This window comes from Suncus etruscus, chromosome 5 (assembly GCF_024139225.1).
Source record: "Suncus etruscus isolate mSunEtr1 chromosome 5, mSunEtr1.pri.cur, whole genome shotgun sequence".
Lineage (NCBI taxonomy): Eukaryota > Metazoa > Chordata > Mammalia > Eulipotyphla > Soricidae > Suncus > Suncus etruscus.
The window spans coordinates 94,611,409-94,624,887 of NC_064852.1; the positions used below are offsets into that span (position 1 = coordinate 94,611,409).

At 42.4% G+C, this 13,479-nt stretch overlaps 1 protein-coding gene and 1 non-coding gene across 2 annotated transcripts in view; one reads left to right on the forward strand and one right to left on the reverse strand.

Moving 5' to 3' along the window:
* METAP1D (methionyl aminopeptidase type 1D, mitochondrial) overlaps positions 1-13,479 on the reverse strand; it is a 98,853-nt gene that overhangs the window by 61,679 nt on the left and 23,695 nt on the right. The gene's annotated exons all lie outside the window — the stretch shown is intronic.
* LOC126010629 (U6 spliceosomal RNA) lies at positions 1,429-1,533 on the forward strand. Its single transcript, XR_007496648.1, has one exon. It is a non-coding gene; the product is annotated as a U6 spliceosomal RNA (small nuclear RNA).

Below are 13,479 nucleotides of genomic sequence, written 5' to 3' on the forward strand. Positions count from 1 at the left end.
CTATCCCTATACTGAGCATTTTCCTCTTTTTCTCTCTCTTTCTCTCTATCCTTCTCTCTCTTCCTCTCTCTCTCTCAACATTAGTTTGTAATATTGTGACTAAAGTGGTATCATGCATATCACTTTAGCTCCTTTCAGCATCCAGTTCTTGTCCAGAGTGATCATTTCCAACTATCATTTTCATAGTGGGCCCTTGTCTACTTTAACTGCACTCCTCTGCTCTTTGTGACAAGCTCCCTACCATGGACTAGCCTTCCTGAACCTCATCTCTATTGTCTTTGGGTATTATTACCATACTATTTTTTTAATAGCTCATAAATGAATATGATCATTCTATATCCTTCGCCCTCTGACTCATTTTGTTCAGCAGAATACTCTCCATATCTCACCTGTTCCTCTTAATGTGACTTAGAAATCGAAATAAATGTTGGAGGCACTAGAGTAATTTGTAAAGATTATGGTATTTTGAAGATGAGACTGAAATGTGACACTCTCTGTAGCAAATATAATGTCCAAATGGGCAGCTAGGACAAAGTTTTCACTGTGGAAAGTCTAACTTAGAATGGGAAAAAGTGATGATTTTTTTCTAGAAGAAGTCTCTTCTATGAGTTACTTACTAAAGTTAAAATTTGAGACTCTCTGCCAGGAGTAATTTCTAAATGCAGAACCAAGAGAAACAAACCCCTAAGCTCCAGAGGGTATGGCCCAAAATCCAAAGATAAAATAAATAAAAATAAGGAAACAGGCTGGAGAGATAGCATGGAGGTAAGGTGTTTGCCTTGCATGCAGAAGGTCAGTGGTTTGAATCCCAGCATCCCATATGGTCCCCCGAACCTGCCAGGAGCGATTTCTGAGCATAGGGCCAGGAGTAACCCCTGAGCACTGCCAGGTATGACCCCTCCCCAAATAAGAAACAAACAAAAATTGGAAAAATCTGAGGCTCTCAGGGCTGGAGCAATAATATAACTAACAGGTTGGGGAATTTGCCTTCCATGTGGCCAACCCAGGTTCAATCCCTCAAGTCTGCCATGAGTGATCCCTGAGCACCACTGGATGTCGCTCAAGAACAAATTTTATTGCTGGCTCTCCCTAGGAAAGATTAGGTAATAATGATAATAATAATAATAATAATAATAACCAATACTGTAGATGTTTTTGTTTGTTTGGTTTTTGGTTTTTGAATCAGACCCGGCAGCACTCCTGGCAGGCTCGGGGGACCACCGTCCTTCTGCATGCAAGCCAAATGCACTACCTCTATGCTATCTCTCTGGCCCCCAGCGACTGTAGATATGATAAAAAAAAAAAATCACCAGACAGGTGTCTCTTGGTAGAAATATAGGACACTGCCTCTAATGCATTCTTGCCAAAAATATAACTTTAATCTTATTAAACTTCAGGATAGAGGTGAGTGTTTGTAAAAATAGGAGGGTGCTCGCTTCGGCAGCACATATACTAAAATTGGAACGATACAGAGAAGATTAGCATGGCCCTTGCACAAGGATGACACGCAAATTCATGTCATTCCATATTTTAAATTCCATATTTAAAAAAAATAGAAAGAGGAAGAGAAGGAAGAGGAGGGGCCAAGGTGATGGCATAGTGGGTATGGTGTTTGCTTTGCATGTGATCAACCTGGGTTCAATCTTCCAGTATCCCATATGGTTCCCTGAACCTGTCAAGAATGATTTCTGAGCACAGAGCCCTGAGTAACCGCTGAGCACTACTGGGTGTGGCCCCAAAATAAAAAACAAACAAACAAACAAAAATATAACTGGCATCATGGAGCCTTAGTCAAAATCTCTATTGAATCTGGCTTCTTCAACAAATAAATTGCAATGGGGGAAAATGATGGAGGGGAGCCAATCACCTGAAAGATTAAAGAGGCATATCAAATGGAGTGTGTGGACTGTGTCTGGTTCTTCAACCCAGGAAAACAGCCGGGGATGGGGTGGGAAGAAGAAAATCAGGGAAAACTAGACAACAACATATTTGAAATTAGGGCATTCTTTTCAAATTCTATAGGGTCTATAATCATATATATGTTGAAGTATTTATTTTTTATTAATTACAATGCCTACTAATCTGTTTATGTATGTCAGTGTACATTTAAGATTTGCTTCCACCAATAATCTGTGAAGATGCAGAGATTAAAGCCATGGAACTTCATTATTGAATTATCTCTACTTTAGCTGTATTTAATTTATCCCGTAAGGCTAAAAACATAGTAACATTCTGTCAGCTAACATAACACCTATCAAAATTCATCTCCCATGTTTTCACAAGGTCCAATAATTGTATTAGCTTCATACCAAGTGTTTATTAAAATGCAGATTTCTGAGTTCTTTTTTTTTTTTTTTTTTTTGGTTTTTGGGCCACACCCGGTGGTGCTCAGGGGTTACTCCTGGCTGTCTGCTCAGAAATAGCTCCTGGCAGGCACGGGGGACCATATGGGACACCGGGATTCGAACCAACCACCTTTGTTCCTGAATCAGCTGCTTGCAAGGCAAACACCGCTGTGCTATCTCTCCGGGCCCAGATTTCTGAGTTCTGCCTCAAACATAGGTGTGGAGTGCCCACTTTAATTAACCAGACAATTACACAAACACAAAGTTTCTTAAAATAAATGATTCTTATAAACACAGAAGTTTGAGAAACACTCACTGGGCATTATGTATCAGGTTTTATTTCTTACTTCCCAAGGAGAACATTAAAGAGAACATTAAGGAGAACATTAAAGGGTGGAGATAAACTAACTGGCCAGAGATCACTTTTAAACCCCGTAGGAATTGAGATCTTTCAACTTCTCAAATCTTGACTGTTCAAGCAGCAACTAAGCAACAAGGGTCTCTGAAAATACATTATCATTACCTTTTAAAAGTTTGTTTCAAATTTCACCAGACCCAACTTACCCTTTTGACTTTTCAAGATCAACACACACACACACACACACACACACACACACACACACACACACACACACACACACGGGTCTCATAAGATACCTTTAAAATGACAGGTCTTTCGGGATGTAAGAGATAGTCTGGCATTCTGATAAAAGTAGAAGTATTCATGGCCAAATCTCTGGGATTTGGCTGAAAACCGAAAGTCTATTTTCATTTGATAGGGCCTTCGTCTAAGGTATGGCGCAGGCGGCCACCTGTTTGCCATTGGCTAAGATTATGTGTCTGGAGACCACGTCCTTTTTCATACTTAGGGTTCAGGAGACCAGTTTTTATCTACCCAGGAGAGGTCACTGGTTGCGCTGCAAGGTTTGGGTTTCTCAGTACTCTTCTGGTTTGTAAAATAGCCTTGGCTTCCGTGTGTTTTAATCGCCTTTCAAAAGGTAACCAGAGAAAGTATGAAGTGAGCACATTTTTCTAGTTAGCTAAATGGTTACATTCACAATACCTCCCCATTTTGGTATTAATCCAAATGGGCTGATTTTTAATTAGGGAAAGGTAGACTTTTAAATGGATGCACACATGATAGATAGTAAAATGGGTGATGGATAGATAGTACAGTGGATGGGGTGATGCTGGCTTTGTACACAATCAACCAAGGTTCCATCCCTGGCACCACCTCTGGTTCCCAGAGCCCCACTAGGAGTGATTTTTGAACACAGAGGAGTAAGCCTTGATCGATGTCAAGAGTAAGCCCCTAAGCACAGCCAGGCATAGCCCAAAAACAAACAAAAAGATGAATCTATAAATGAAAGCATACAAATCAGATTATGAATCAAAATCAGTATTTTAATATTTCCAAATAATTTATTATAAAAATTTCAAATGTAAAACATTTTTAAATAATTTCATGGCAAATACTAACACTATCTAGATCCTATATGAACTATTTTAGCTAGTATATTTGTTCTTTATCACACTTCTCCTGGCTATAGCACTCAGAAATTGCTCCTGGCTTTGGGGAACCATATGATATGCTGGGGAATCGAACCACAGTCCATCCTAGGCTAGTGCTTGCAAGGCAGATAGATGCCTTACCTCTAGCGCCACCACTCTGGCCCCCTTTATCACACTTCTAAACATTTCACTCTGTATCTTTTCTGGACACATTTCATTAATTCAATGAATGTGTTTAGAGTTATTGTTTGTTTGTTTTTGTTTTTGGGACCACACCCAGTGACGCTCAAGGGTTACTTCTGGCTATGCACTCAGAAATTGCTCCTGGCTTGAGGGATCACATGGGATGGTGGGAGATAGAATCGAGGTCCGTCCTAGGTTAGCTAGGTTAGCGTGTGCAAGACAAAACACCTTATCGCTTCCACTACCGCTCCAGCCCCAAGAGTTATTGTTGGTTTTGGGGATAAATTCATATACTCTGATATGTACCATCCCTGAACATCTAAATGTGGTGTGTTCCGACAAATGCATACACCTGGGTCACCAAATGTCTATCAAGTTACACTATATAAATGACACCCTGGGAAGTTCCCTCACATACCATCCCCTACTGCAAACTAAATCCTCACCCGCTGCTAATGGAAATATGTTATCTGATGTTTCCTCTGGGGAAGTCAAGGATAGAAATGAGTTTAAGACTTCCCAGGTAGGACAGCAAGAACTACAGAGACATCAATTATACTTCTCAGAGCATATAAACATGACATAAGGATAGATCCTTCAGAAATCCAAGAGCCTATTTCAACATTTTCCCACTTAACAACTTCCCCATAATCTAATTCATAAATTGACATCAGACTCATCTAAGCAAGCAGGCACTCTTTCCATACCCTATTATCAAGGCAAATAGCTTAGATAGGAAAAAAGAATCATATATGCTTTAAAAGGAGACAAAAAGACAATAGTACAGTGAGCAGGTCAAATTGCTTCGCATTTGAATGACTCAGATTTGATCCCTAACACCCCATATGGTTCCCAAGTCCAGGAATGACCAGGAGTCATTTCTGAACACAGAGCCAGGAGTCAGCCCTGAGTAGTGCCCAAAACCCAAATAACAAAAGAAAAAAAAATGGAACAAAAAAAATTTACATAGGAAATGCAATTAAGTTGAGTTAGTCTGAATGCTACCTAAACTTCTGCCCAGCAACTATAAAAACAAATGTGTGGGGCCCGAAGAGATAGCACAGCGATCCAGGACCAAAGGTGGTTGGTTCGAATCCCGGTGTCCCATAAGGTCCCCCATGCCTGCCAGGAGCTATTTCTGAGCCAGGAGTAACCCCTGAGCACTGCTGGGTGTGGCCCAAAAACCAAAAAACAAACAAACAAACAAAAAAACACACACACAAAAAATGTGTGAAATATCTTATAACAAAAGGAAAATTCCCTTGTTTTAGTTTTTGTTCATATACAAACTAGAGACCTGAATATGACACAGCTAGAAAGAATATATTTTTTAAATATCTGAATATTATTGCACAAAAGCTAAATTAGCCTCAATTTTAAAAATGAGTGATTTTGTTCATTCCTGCAGCCTGAGTGGCAATTTTACCAGGATCTCATAGGCTGGCTGAAAACTACCAATAAATAGCATAGAGTTGGTTACTCTTTTTTTATAACCAACAATCACAAAGCATTAAACACATTCAGCCTTTCCTGTGGGTAATGATCAATGTCACTGCTAGTTTTTATTAGAAACAAAAAAATTTCCCTGCACTAATGACCAGAATGGAGAAGTGGGGGCTGCGAGGAGGCGATGGTAGTGCAGTAGTGCATAGGATAGGAGCTCCCAGCAAGATGCTCACCAGCCTTATAAACCACAGAGCCAATGTAGATACCGAACCCATTTTTCTTCCCCTCCCTGGGGAAATGAGGAACTCAAAGTCTTAGATTCTCTTCAAGGAAAAAAGCAGGGCAGGATCATGTTTATCAGTCACAACAGTTCATCTGGGCCAGGGTCCAGGTAGTCTGCTTGTCTAAATTTGATGAAATATAGGCGCCACCAGGTAACAGGAGTGGTAAAGGAGCTTGCCAGAAACCTGTAACTCAAAACTGAAAAATGAAATTAAAAGACTACTTTGGCCAGGCAATTTCTTTCTTCAGGATGCAATAACTGCAAACTACAAAGTTGAAAGAACAGACAATTCTTTGTGTGTCTGAAGATTTTCTTCTTCCTGATGTGACATAACATCTGGGCCAGACAAAGAGACACAAATATTTTCAAACTTGCATTTCAAGACCCAGCCACACTGTTTGGATACAACTTCCCCCCTTTCCTCTTTCCTTTGCTTCACCCCCACCCCATGGGGAGGGGGTGGTGAACAGACTCCCCCCACCCCATCCTGCCTCCATCATGGCCCTGGGAGGTCTTGGGTGTATCCGGAGGGCAGGTACAGGGGGCAATGGTGGCAGCACAGACCCTGACCCTGTCCTGTCAATAAACCTTAACCCCGACCTGCCAGGCCCCCAAGCCTCCCATTCTCTGTCTATCCCCCATCTAATTGCTCTAAAAATGACTCTTCATTTGAAAGTACCTTTGTGTAAACACCCCACAGGAACTGACAGTCATCTGAATTACTACACAGCTCTGAATTTTCACAAGTGCAAGAGAAGTCTTTCATTGTGGTGGGACTCTAAAAACAATCTCAACTGCTGTGCAAAACAATACACATCACTCTTTGGGTTTGCTATGTAGGTGACATTAATTTGACTTTTAAGGCTGTTGGCAGTGAAATGCTAGATCTTGATTAAGTTATTTAAAAGTAAGATGGATAAGTAGTGATTTCTCCCCATAGAACCTGCCTCTTTCTCTTGTGTCTGGGTATCCTAGGGAGGTACAGCCAAAGTCCTATGTTTCTTCATTCCATTCCGCCAGCTTCCTGATACTTTCTGAAAGGACTGATACTTTTTCAAAATTTATTGATTTATGTAGGTTTTTGGGCCACAGTCTGAGATACTCAAGGATTACTCTTGACTCTACATTCAGGAATCACTCTTGGCATTGTTCAGGGTACCATATGCGATGCTAGTGATCAAGCCTGGGTCGGCTTTGTAAAAGAAAAGCATCCTAGCCGCTATTCTACCTCTCCAGACCCAAGGTCTTAAAACAAGTTTTTCAGATTTGGAGCTGTACCTGGAAGTGCTTGGGCTCATTCCTGAAGAGGTTTTCCACAAGCGAGGGAGTGCTGGAATCCAATCGAGGGTTCCAACACAAGAGTTCTTGGATCTAACCCTTTGAACTAACTTCCCAGTTACAAGACTGACACTTTTTACCTAAGTATGAAATTCAAACAAAAACTTTTGGGGGCAGGAAAGATAGCATGGAGGTAAGGCTTTTGCCTTGCATGCAGAAGGACTGTGGTTCGAATCCAGCATCTCATATGGTCCCCCGAGCCTGCCAGGAACGATTTCTGAGCATGGAGCCAGGAGTAACTCCTGAGCGTCACCGGATGTGACCCAAAAACAAAACAAAAAAATTTTAATGGAGAAGTAGGGTGATCAAATGTTTTCCTTTTTTTTAACCTTTGGTTTTTGGGTTACATCTGGCGGCACTCTGGAGTTATTCCTGGCTCTGCACTCAGAAGTTGCTCCTAGAAGGCTCAGGGGTCTAGGGTTAGAACCAGGGTCCGTCCTGTGTTGACCGCGTGCAAGGCAAATGCCTTACTGCTGTGTTATCACCCCTAGTAATTTCTTTTATTTTTTATTTTTTTATCTTTTTTCCCTTTTTGTGTCACATCAGGTGGCACTCAGGGGTTACTCCTAGCTCTGTCTGTGCTTAGAAGTCGCTCCTTGCAGACATGGGAGACCATGTGGATTGGAATCACTGTCCACCCTGGATCAATGAGTGAAAAGCAAATTCCCTACCGCTGTGCTATCTCTCTGGCTGATAAAATCTTTCCTAATAATTTTTAAATAATAAAATCAAATTGTCCTTGCAAATAAACAAACTTCTGATTTGTAGATTTTTAATAGCATCATAATATCTATATATAACTCTCTCCCCCCCCCAATCACATAAAGCCAGGTATTTGTCAACTTACAAAAAGAGGACAAATTTGAATTTTTCAAATCCTACTTGTAACTGGAAGCAGATTATATTCTTTGAAAGTAGAACTTTTTTAAATAGCTAATATATATATATATATGTCTATATATATATATACACACACACATATATATATACACATATTTTGGGTTTTGGGCCACACCTGGTGACACTCAGGGATTACTCCTGAGCTCAGAAATCACTCCTGGCTTGGGGGATCATATGGGATGTCAAGGATCGAACTGCGGTCTGTCCTAGGTTAGTGCGTGCAAGGCAAACACCTTACCGCTGGCGCCACTGCTCTGCCTCCCAATTTTTTTCTTTGTTGTTTTTTTTTTTGGGGGGGTTACACCTGGTAACCAGCTCAGGGGTTACTCCTGGCTCTATGCTCAGAAATTACTCCTGGCAGGCTCAGGGGACCAAATGGGATGCTGGGATTCGAACCACTGTCCTTTTGCATGCAAGACAAACACCCTACCTACATGCTATCTCTCCACCCCCCTCAAATTTTTTGTTTTATTTTTTGTTTTTGGGTCATACCCGGCAGTGCTCAGGGGTTACTCCTGGCTATATGCTCAGAAATCGCTCCTGGAAGGCTCAGGGGACCAACCATATGGGATGCAGGGATTTTTTTTTTTTTTTGTGGTTTTTGGGTCACACCCGGCAGTGCTCAGGGGTTATTCCTGGCTCCAGGCTCAGAAATTGCTCCTGGCAGGCATGGGGGACCATATGGGACACCAGGATTCGAACCGATGACCTCCTGCATGAAAGGCAAACACCTTACCTCCATGCTATCTCTCCGGCCCAGCATGCAGGGATTTGAACCACGTCCTTCTGCATGCAAGGCAAATGCTCTACCTCTGTGCTATCTTTCTGGCCTTCCCCCAAATTTTTTTAAATTAAATTCTTTTCCTTTTTTGGGGGTGGCCACATGCAAAGCAAATGCTCTACCGCTGCGCTATTGCTCCGGCACCTTAAATAGCTAATATTAAGTGAACTTCTATCTCTAGAAATTTCATTATTTGCTGTTGTTATTTGGTCACTCATGGGAATGCTCAGGGCTTACTTTTCCTGACTGCACTCCTGGCCATACCTAGGGGACACATTAAATGCTGGGAATCAAACTTAGTCATTTGAATGCCAGACATACATTTTACCTGCTATATTATCATCTGATCCCTAGAAATTTACTTCTAAATCCTGACTACACCTCTCTCTGTTCCAATGTACCCCAGAGTACTTCTCACTTTAGATGCAATGATTTACTAATGCTTATTTATTGTCCATTTATACAGGTTGCCAGAGGGGAAGGGAGTCTGTCTGCCTGTTTTAGTGATGACCAAAATTGTGCATAACACTTAAATGGTATGAACCTTAAGTAAATGAGTCAAAAAGTTGGACAGATTAAGCAAACACTCCAATGGAATGTAAAATTTTCTCTTATTTCTCTTCATCTGCATGCTTGAATATCTACGTATCTATCTCTTACCTTACATGCCTATATGTCAATATATAAGCTCTTTTATGACCAGGGAGATAATACATTGAGTAAAGGACTTGCCCATCTTGTGACCAACTCTGGTTTGATGTGTTGAACAACATAGTTTCTCAGCACTGCCAAAGGTGTTATGTGAGCACAGAGCCAGGAGTAAGCCCTGAGACTGCTGAGTGTGGCCCAAAGACAAACACAAAAGGCACTCTTATTGTAAGGTATAAAGAAAACTGCCTGTGAAAAAAGCCTTTCTCCCCAACCAACAGAACTTAAAATGCAAAGAAGAAAAAACTTGATATTTCCAGATCGATCTTAGAAATTACTTAAGATTCATGCCGAAGGTTGAAGAAACACTTGCCTTACAAGTGGCTGACCGAGATTCAATCTCTGACATCCCATTTGTTGTTCCCTGAGCACTGTCAGGAGTAATTCCTGAGTGCAGAGTCAGAAGTAGCCAGTCAGCATCACTGGGTGTGGATCCCTAAAAACCTCATGTCTGAGGCTTCAGAATCCTCTCCCCAAACACAAACCGCACACACATACTTGTACCCAACATCACCCACTCAGAATCTGTGCCTTTAAGGCATTTATTGTCAAGAAGGGAAAGAGACAGACTGACAGATCGAATAATAAAGCAACAGAGAGAAGTAATCAGGATAATCGGGTTTTTTTGGTTTGTTTATGTTTTGGGGTCACACCTGGTGGTGCTCAGGGGTTACTTCTGGCTCTGTGCTCAGAAACCACTCTTGGCAGGCATAGGGGACCATATGGGTTGCCGGGATTCAAACTACATCTGTCTTGGAGCAGCTGTGTGCAAGGCAAATGCCCTACCGCTTTGCTATCTCTCTGGCCCAGGATAATCTTTGAACCAAAGGTGGCACAGGTAAATCAGGTGTACTTGAGCTGCATCACAAAGAGCTAGCTGAAATGTGCAGCTCAGAAGACCAGAGGAGGTCTGTACACTGCATGATGAGGGCAGACTTGTAAAATCTATGGCTGCTTTCGCTTGGCTTGAGGAAAGATTATCTGTCATAAAATTAAAGACAGTAACTGAGAGTCAGAAGGTTTTGTGTTCGAAAACAAGGAGTTCAAACTTCATTTTAACGATGGGAAAACATTAAAGAACCCTAAGCAAAGCAGCAGCATGGTGATGCTCAGCATTGGGGATGCAACTGAGAATGACCATGTGCTAGGCAAATACCTTACCAGCTGTATTATCTCTTCAGACTCTGATGCTGATATACATGATGGGACATGCATACCCCGATGCTAACCCTCACTGCTGAGGGTCCCAACAGCAGTCACAGGGACCTCATTGGCACCTGAGGGATTAGACTCCTGATCTCAAACTTTCAAAGAAGAGGCTTCTGCTACTGAGCCATCCCCCAGGATTTTGTTCTGAACCTCTCTGCTTTCTTGATCATCCCCCCAAAGGTCATCTTCCTTCCTTCTTAATAAGCAGACACTCAATCCCACCTACCATTTCGCTTCTCCTCATTCCAAGCATCACTTTCAAGGGCAATTACACCTCCCCCACAGGGCACTTCCACTTAGTCAGTGATATCAGGGCCATTCATCAACACTTTTCTTCAAAGTTTGGGGAAAAGAGTTATTTGGAGCTGGGAAATAAACTGATTTCTATTATTTTACATAAACAAACCAAATTTCCACTACAGGTTTTCAGACTCCCTTTTAATAACTACCTTGTCTTATCGTGGGCTAATATTAAAAGGTTTTATTTTTCCCCCCTTTATAGCTAAGTAATGCTGCTGCTCTTGGAGCGATGACTAATTTCACTCATTTAGCAAATGGTTATTTGCTGAATATTTACAGAACTTGGTGTACTACTTACCTCGAGGGGGGTACAGGAATGACTCATCTGCATCTTCTGCCCTATTGAACTTGATCACTCAAGGGCAGGATAAGGTTAGTGTGAAAACAATTACAAATAGTAATTCTGGCCTACAAAAAGTCAAAGTAAAAGGAGGGAAGGGCTCAGTGCCCATTCAATAGCCTGTTCCATTTTCTGTGCACTACAGAAACTCGGGAGCTAAAAACTTTTCCAGGATCCTCTACCAATAGATTCAAATCTGATTTTCACTCCAGCCTGGAGTTCAGCTTTTTTGAGTAACAGTGAAGGGTCCTATGTGACCTTCTGAGAAGCAAGTGGTGTGGCTGGTGGCAGCAGAGAGCTGGTTCTCCTGCCCCTGGGAATCAGTTCAGAGATACTGTTCTAGATTGTTCCAGCATATCCTTCCTTCCTTCCTTCTTTCCTTCCTTCCTTCCTTCCTTCCTTCCTTCCTTCCTTCCTTCCTTCCTTCCTTCCTTCCTTCCTCCCTCCCTCCCTCCCTCCTTCCTTCCTTCCTTCCTTCCTTCCTTCCTTCCTTCTCCTGCCCCTGGGAATCAGTTCAGAGATACTGTTCTAGATTGTTCCAGCATATCCTTCGTCCTTCCCTCCTTCCTTCCTTCCTTCCTTCCTTCCTTCCGTCCTTCCTTCCTTCCTTCCTTCCTCCCTTCCGTCCCTCCCTCCCTCCCTCCCTCCCCTCCCCTCCCCTCCCTCCCTCCCTCCCCTGGGAATCAGTTCAGAGATACTGTTCTAGATTGTTCCAGCATATATTCTTTCTTTTTCTTTCTTTCTTTCTTTCTTTCTTTCTTTCTTTCTTTCTTTCTTTCTTTCTTTCTTTCTTTCTTTCTTCTTTCTTTCTTTTTCTTCCTTCTCTTTTTCCTTCCTTCTCTTTCTTTCTTTCTTTCTTTCTTTCTTTCTTTCTTTCTTTCTTTCTTTCTTTCTTTCTTTCTTTCTTTTCTTTCTCTCATTCTCTCTCCTCTCTTCTCTTTCTTCTCCCACTCACTCTCTTTTTTGATGGGAGGAAGTTCCCCCAGCAGTGATCAGGGGACCAGACTCACTGACAGTTCAGTGCTTGGGCCCTGTGATATGATGCCATTAGTGCTCAGCATGCTGACTGCTACCAGGGCCACCCCTGGCGTGTTGGTGGTTGGTCAGGGCACAGATGTCATGTGCTACTGATAATGGAAATCGGGGCTTTATGTCAAGAATGAACCCCAATGGTCCCCTGAGCCTGCCAGGAACGATTTCTGAGTGTAGAGCCAGGAGTAACCCCTAAGCACTGCTGGGTGTGACCCCAAAAACATAAAAAAAAAAAAAAGAATGTACCCTAGTTCTTTGATCTAGCTCTCCAGCTCTTTCTGGTTCTTTGTGGCCATTCTTGATGGTACTCAGGAATTATCCCTGGCTCTGTGCTCAGGGATCAGCACTGGTGGGGGTCAGGGGACTGTATGGATTAGGAAATTAGAAAAGGTTGCATGCAAGACTATCTCTCTGGCTCCTTATAAAAAGTTATTTTTAGGCAACTAATAGACTGCCCTCTTGGGCTAGAGAGATCATACAACACATAGGCATTTGCCTTATATGAGCCTGACCTGGGTTTGATCCCCAGCATCCCATATGGTACCCAAGAGTGATTGCTGAGTGCAGAAACAGGAGTAACCCCAAAGTATCACTGGGTGTGACCCAATAACAAAAAAAAAAAAAGGAGGAAAATCTGGAGCTGGAGCGATAGCAGTGGGTAGGGTACTTGTCTTGCATATGACCAATCTAGATTTGCCCCCTACCACAGCACAGTGGTAGAGCATTTGCCTTGCATGCGGCCGATCCAGGAAAGACCTGGGTTCAATTCCCAGCATCCCATATGGTCCCCCTGGCCTACCAGGAGTGATTTCTGAGTGCAGAGCCAGAAGTAATCCCTGAGCACAGCCTGGTATGGCCCAAAAACAAAACAAAATCTGGATTTGATCCCTGGTATCCCATATGGTTCACTAACCACTGCTGGAGTGATTCCTGAGCATAGAGCCACGAGTAATCCCTGAGCACAATTGTGTGTGGCCTCAAAACAAACACACACACACACACACACACACACCTACATGCTCTGTTGTAGTGTTAGGGTTCCCAACTGAATGGGGCAGGCATGGGCCTTACTGGTTCACTTACCTCAGGCTTGCAAGGCACT